The sequence below is a fragment of the Dipodomys merriami genome, unplaced genomic scaffold (genome assembly GCF_024711535.1).
Source record: "Dipodomys merriami isolate MVZ:Mamm:240054 unplaced genomic scaffold, mDipMer1.0.p SCAF_9, whole genome shotgun sequence".
Taxonomy (NCBI): Eukaryota; Metazoa; Chordata; class Mammalia; order Rodentia; family Heteromyidae; genus Dipodomys; species Dipodomys merriami.
The window spans coordinates 5377868-5384731 of record NW_027206512.1 but is presented as its reverse complement, the minus strand read 5'-3'; the positions used below and the strand labels follow the sequence as shown (position 1 = coordinate 5384731).

At 38.6% G+C, this 6864-nt stretch overlaps 1 pseudogene; it reads right to left on the bottom strand.

The window, feature by feature from the left end:
- Positions 1–439: 439 nt before the first annotated feature.
- Positions 440–900, bottom strand: LOC138820742 (large ribosomal subunit protein uL23 pseudogene; annotated as a pseudogene).
- Positions 901–6864: the final 5964 nt, after the last annotated feature.

Below are 6864 nucleotides of genomic sequence, written 5' to 3'. Positions count from 1 at the left end.
TCTCTCTCTCTCTCTCTCTCTCTCTCTCTCTCTCTCTCTCTCTCTCTCTCTCTTCTCTCTCTCTTTCTCTCTCTCTCTTTTGGTCAAATTTTCTAGGGGCCTATCAATTTTGTTAATTTTTTCAAAGAACCAACTCTTTGTTTTGTTGATCCTTGTTATAGTTTTTTTTGGACTCTAATTCGTTTAATTTTGATTTAATTTTGATTATTTATTTCTGTCTACTGGATTGGGGTTTGGCTTGTTGCTCTCTTTCAAGGAGCTTCAGATGCATTGTGAGGTTGTTGGTTTGAGATTTCTCCAATTTGTTGATGTAGGAGCTGAGAGTTATAAAATTTCCTCTAAGAACCATCTTTGTTGTATCCCAGAGGAGCTGGTTATTTGTATGCTCATTTTTTTGTGAGAAAAAGTGTATTTTTATAATTAGCCAGCTGCATCCAGTTTAGATGATTCCAATTTTGTTGGCAACATCTAAAACATCATAATCAGGAGCCAGTCGAACTCTGCCTTCTTCTCTCCATCAGGTCTGATCAGGGTATTGACCTTAGCCACATCAATGTCATAGAACTTCTTCACAGCCTGTTTGATCTGATGCTTGTTGGCCTTGATGTCCACAATGAACACAAGTGTGTTGTTGTCTTCTATTTTCTTCATGGCTGACTCAGTGGTCTGGAGGAATTTGATGATAACATAGGAGTTTTCTCCTCAGAGCTCTCTTCTGAGGGTATTTGGTCTGTCTTCGGAGCTGCGGCATCTTGGGCCTCCAGAAGGTGGGTGAAATGATGATCTTCTTCTTTTGTGGCTGTGGATACCCTTCAGCATTGCCTTCTTGGCCTTCAAAGCCTTTTCCTTGGCTTCAGCTTTAGGAGAGGCAGGAACTCCCTTCTTCGTTTTCGGCACCATCTTGGTAAAAAAAAGTGTATGCTCATTTTTATTAGATATCATGAACATTCAAATTTCCTGTCTAATCTCTTCCATGACCCACTGGTGATTCAACAATATGTTGTTCAGTCTCTATATGTTAACAGAATTTTCTTTGCTGGCTTCTGACGTTGAGATCTAATCTTATTCCATTGTAGTCTGTGAGGATGCAGGGAATAATTTCAGTATTTCTTAGTTTGTGTAGATTTGCTTTGTGACCTAAAATGTGGTCTGTTTTGGAGACTGTTACATGTGCTGCTGAGAAGAATGTGCAATCTGATGCTGTTGGGTGAAATATTCTGTAGATGTTTGTTCAGTCTAGTTGGTCTGTGCAGTTGTTTAGATCTGATATTTCTCTGCTGAGTTTTTGCCGAGTTGATCTATCCAACAGTTCAAGTGGTGTGTAAAAGTCACCAACAATCAATGTCTTTGGATCTATATGTGATTTTAGGGAAAGTAGTGTTTCTTGGAAAAATTTGGGTGTTCTGGTATTTGGTGAATAGATATTTAGAATTGTTATCCTTCTGTAGGAGAGGTCCTTTTATTAGTATGTAGTGTCCTTCTTTAGGTCTTCTCACTAATTTTAAGTCTATGTTATCTGATATTAAGATTGCTACTCCAGCCTGTTTGTGAGGTCCATTTACTTGGTAGATTTTATTCCAGCCTTTCACTTTCAGAATATGTTTGTTTTTGTGAGGAAGGTGCGTCGCTTGACTACTCAGGAGGGCTGAGATCTGAGAATCCTGCTTCAAAGCCACCTGGGGTAGACAAATTCATGAGACTCTTACTTCCAATTAACCAGCAAAAAGCCAGAAATACAGGTGTGACTCACATGGTAGAGCTCCAGCCTTGAGAAAAAAAAAAAACTAAGCAAGTTTAAGCCTTAGTACACACACACACACACACACACACACACACACACACACACACACACACACACACACACACACACTCTCCAACCATTACAGCTAACTGCTCAATGCTGGAATCTTTTGTATGGCATCTCCATCAGCCAGTCACATGGCTGTACTTATTCTTTGTTGTGATGGAGACTCATACTATCTCAGTCCCAATTCTGTGTTTTCATCAGCTTTGACCATAACTGTTCTGCCTAGTCATCAGCTGGAGAACAAATTGGATGACTAGTCTTTTCCATGTGTTAGCACTTGTTCTCCTCATGGATCCATACAGGAGATGGATGTACTTTATATAGTTGAAGGGATTTAGTCTAAGCTTCCCAAGTCTTTTCTTTTTGTAAACATTCTAAGATCTCTCAGATGTCTTCAGAAGTCTTCATTTTATTTTTTAAATATAGTATCATTATTTCTCCCCTTTCTCCCTTCCTCTTTTCCTTCCTTCTTTGCTCCTTTTTTTCCTTCCCTCTTTCCTTTTCTCCCTTCTTCTCTCCCTTCTTTAGGTTGGATTGAAATAATGAGGTTGTTTTTATGTTCATGTCCTGTTTAAATATTCACTGTCAAATTCCTAACTAGTTTTCCATATTCTTTATGAAAACTCATATTTAAATATATTTAAATGTGTAGACTATACAAATAATATGCTAAAGTCATTGCTTTCTTATGAGCAGTTAGGTATAAACTTTAAACCTCTCAACTATCCCAAGAGAGTGTTTTGAACAAGTTGGAAAATAGAATTAAACAGCATATCATGCAAAGTGATAACTGAATTAATGTGTGTTGTTTCTTTCTAGTCTCTCAGAATATTAGATACAAACAACCTGAGCAAAGAATGCATAAAATGTCAGTTTAAGGTTATTCAAGTCATTTTATAGACATTTAAAACACATCTTTCATTATCCTTCTCAAATTTCACAAGTGAACACTTTCTATTTGCACATAGTTGCACCCAGCTTACATTAAACTTTAATGCAATTGAACTAGATTTGAATTCATTCCAAGAAAGAAGTAACGATTAGCTTATTTTGAAAATGACCACTTTATTTTCTCCCATTATTGAATAGCCTCTAATGAAGAGGGAATCTTTTGAATTTCCTGTTTGACTTCTTGAATGGTCATAAAATTTAAGCTCAGAGCTTAACTTCTAGCCCTTATACTGACCTAAGGCAAATTAGATCTTCCTTAGGGCTTCACTTAGGAGATATTGAGCCAGGGCTTAGAAGAGTGATTATAACATTTAAGTCATACAGCAAAAAGAGATAGAAAACATGCTTTAAGAAACATTTTTCTGCCCAGTGAGGGGAAGGATAATGAGAAGGTCTGAAAGCCATAAGAAGGATTAGGAGGGATGGAGGTATTCTGTGGTGCCTCAATATCTCAAAAGGATTAGTGCTGGCAGCAATTTGAATCTCCACTAAGATCAACCCTTGCAATGGTTAAAATCCCAGATAAATTGAGAAGGCATCCAAACAAATTAGAGACCTATGTTGATTCTTATAGCTGTGATTTAAATGTGGCTTCAAAACATGTTGGGAATTTAATCTCTAATGCAGTATTGTTAGGAAGAGGTTAGGTCATAGTCACTTCACCCTCATGAAGTAATTAGTGTTCATTTTGAGAGGACGCTAGACTGCAAGTTCTAGCTTTTGCTCTCTGTAGTCTCTGTTCTTCTGCCATGGACTGACACAGTTACCAGCTTCTTGACTTTGGAGTTTTCAGCCTTCAAAACCATTTGCCAATATTTCTGTTCATTATATATTATTCAATCTGTAGTAGTCTGTTGTACCAACATAAAGTGGACTAAGACACTGATGAAAAACAGGCCTCTCTAGTAGAACAAAAAAAAAGAAGATGTGTTACCTTTAAGTAGCAGTGGCTTCACAAAGTCGCATACTTCCTAGGATGGCACAGGATGCCATCTTGCTATTAGCAGAGCTGTAGAGTAGGAGGCAGACATGGGGACAGAGACTGAATATATTCAAAGCCAGGTCATGATTAAATGTGACACAATCAGGGACTTGGAGTAGAATAAAGGTCACAAGTGCTTGCAAGGTATGTAACATGGAGGAGCCAATTGGCTGGCCCTCTTTGTCTTCTTTGGCATCCTGAGATAGATGCCTGTGTAAAGAAGTCTGGGCATTCCACTGGAGGCTTAGCAAATACAAAGGGTAGAGGAAGCCCTCTAGCTACAACTCCTCAGACCACACAGCCTCAGCCAAAGCACCATCTGTCCAAGAAATGGGACCAGTTTAGAACTATCCAGTTAACCCAGGGGCTGGTAAGGTTTTGTTACTGTTGTTATCATTACAGTGTATATTATTATTAACATTTAAAAACTAAAATTTTCCATTATTCTCAAATTTTATAACTTGGAAAAAATTTCTTGCATATCATTCTTATACACCTTAACTCTGATAGTGTTAATTTTTAATTTGGGGGATGGTGATTCAACTTTGGGCCAAGATTAAAATCAATGATTAGTGTGAGAAATTAGCATTTTAATCTTTTACTACTATTGTATAGGTTCAAATTTTGTGTTATAAGGTCAACAAAAATGAGAAGAATGAAGTTTAATTGTATTTATAAAAAAGTATTCTCTGAAACTCGAAGGACACTATGAGCAACCTGTTGATGCAAACTTGTCTTTCTCAGAACCCAGTGTGCTGTGCTGTGTGTGTGTGTGTGTGTGTGTGTGTGTGTGTGTGTGTGTGTACTGTTTGTTAGGCAGATGCTCTACCATAGAGCAACATCCTCAGTCTACTACAACTTCAGAGGTCAATTGCTGAACATGGAGACACTTCAGATTTTCCCAACTCTTAAAAATCCAAAAATGGCTTCTGAAATTGTCTAATTCATGGTGTACCAATTGGTAGTTGTAGGCCAAGTTTGTCCAGTAAATGTTTTCTTTGACTTACAGAGTATGGACCAAAGATTTTTAAAATTTGAGTTGGTTATGGTGCCAAAATTTTGAAATTAGGCAATTACATTGACAATTTTGCATTTTCAAATTGTTTTGAATAATTTGGTAGCTCTAGCAACATTCAGTAATCTGAAGCAATCATGGAAGTTGAGTTTAGGCTTCTGTACTGAAGGTTGGCATTGAAGACACATGCCTTTGCATAGTGTAGGAGCCCAGTAGGCATCCATGGAGCTGGGCACTTTCACCATTTACTTAGTAGCTTGCTACATTTATTGCTGTTACTCTATGAGCTTTTCTTAAGGTATGGGACTGATAGTAGCCAGCCTTCCCACAGATAGTACTGAGTGAAGGGTAACTTTAGATGATGTTAGTAGAAGAGAAGAGGCAGAGATTTTTTTTCAGGATGAGAAGGCTTGAGAACAGCTTGTGGAAAGTAGAAACCAGAGTCAGAGTCCTAAGATGAAAGCCCCCCAAAAGAAAAGAGGAGCCCAAAGACATCAGAGAAGCCAAGGAAAACAAGCAGCTCTTGGTTCATTATTTTCTATCTGCCATGTTGGAATATATGTGCTCCTGATAATATTAATAAAAAGTTTTTTTCTTTATATCTGGCGTACTGCTAATGTTAGGCAATGTTGTTGATAGACTTTGAAATACAAACATTTACCTATTTCAGAATCACAGAAGAGACTGTGAGATTCCAGTTACAGTGGTGGTGGTTGTAGCTGGGATCTGGAATGTCCTCCAGAGGTCTTGTATTGAAGGAATGGTCCTTTGTTAGGGAATTATTGTGAAGAGTGAAACTTTTAGGAGATGGAGCTTGGTGGAAGGTTTTAGGCTATGGAAGATATGTCCTTGAAGGGAATTGTGGAAATCCAGTTTGAGGGGCTCCCACCATAATGTTTTGCCTTACCACAGGCCCAAAAGTACTGGGTTAACTGACTATGAACAGGAATCTACAAAATGGCAGTCCAAAACATTTTCTTTTCTTTTCTTTCTTTTTTGGGAGGGTCTGGTCATGGGGCCTTGAATTATGGGTCTGGGTGCTGTCCCTCAGCTCTTCAGCTCAAGGCTAGTGTGCTATCACTTGAGCCATAGCACCACTAACAGCTTTTTTTTTTCTTCTGTTTATGTGGTGCTCCTGAGGAATCGAACCAGGGCCTCATGCATGCAAGGCAAGCGCTCTGCCACTGAGCTACCTTCCTAGCCCCCAAAACATTTTCTTTATAAATTTATTATCTCAGGCATTTGTTAAAATAATCACTAACATAATGATCATCTTTATTTAAAAATACTTGTTAGGTGGGCCCTGGTGGCTCATATGTGTAATCCTAGTTATTTAAGAGGCTGAGATCTGAATATAGAAGTTTGAAGCCAGTTCAGGTAGAAAAGTCCATGAGGCTCTTATCTCCAATTAATCACAGAAAAAATGAAGTTGTGTTGTAGTTCAAGTGATAGAGTGCTAGCCTTGAGAAAAAGGATCTTGGAACAGTGCCCAGCTCATAGTTCAAGGCCCAGGACTGGCAAAAATAAATAAACAAAAAAATGAAAAATTATTTATTTATTTATTAATCTGGGTACTGATGGCTCACACTTATAATCCTAGCTACTCAAGAGGCCAGGAGGCTGACATTTGAGGTAGGGAAATCCATAAGACTCATCTCTAATTAATCACCCAAAACTGGAAGTGGAGTTGTGGCTCACATGGTAGAGCACTAACCTTGAGCAAGAAAGTTCAAGGACAATGCCCAGGCTCTGAGTTCAAGCTCCAGGGCTGGCACAAAAATGAAAGAACAACAACAAAAATATATACATATACTTGTTAAAAATGGTCAGATTAGGGCTGGGAAGGTGGCTCAGTGGTACAGCACTTGCCTTGCATGCATGAGGCCCTGGGTTCAATTCCTCAGCACCACATAAGCAGAAAAAAAAGCCGGAAGTAGTGCTATGGCTCAAGTGGTAGAGCGCTAGCCTTGAGCTGAAGAGCTGAGGGACAGCGCCCAGCCCAGAGTTCAGGCCCCACGACCGGACCCTCCCCCCCAAAATTGTCAGATTATTTGTTCTTATTTAAGTAATAACAGTTTTATAGTTTATTTGTTATTCAGTATTATAGTT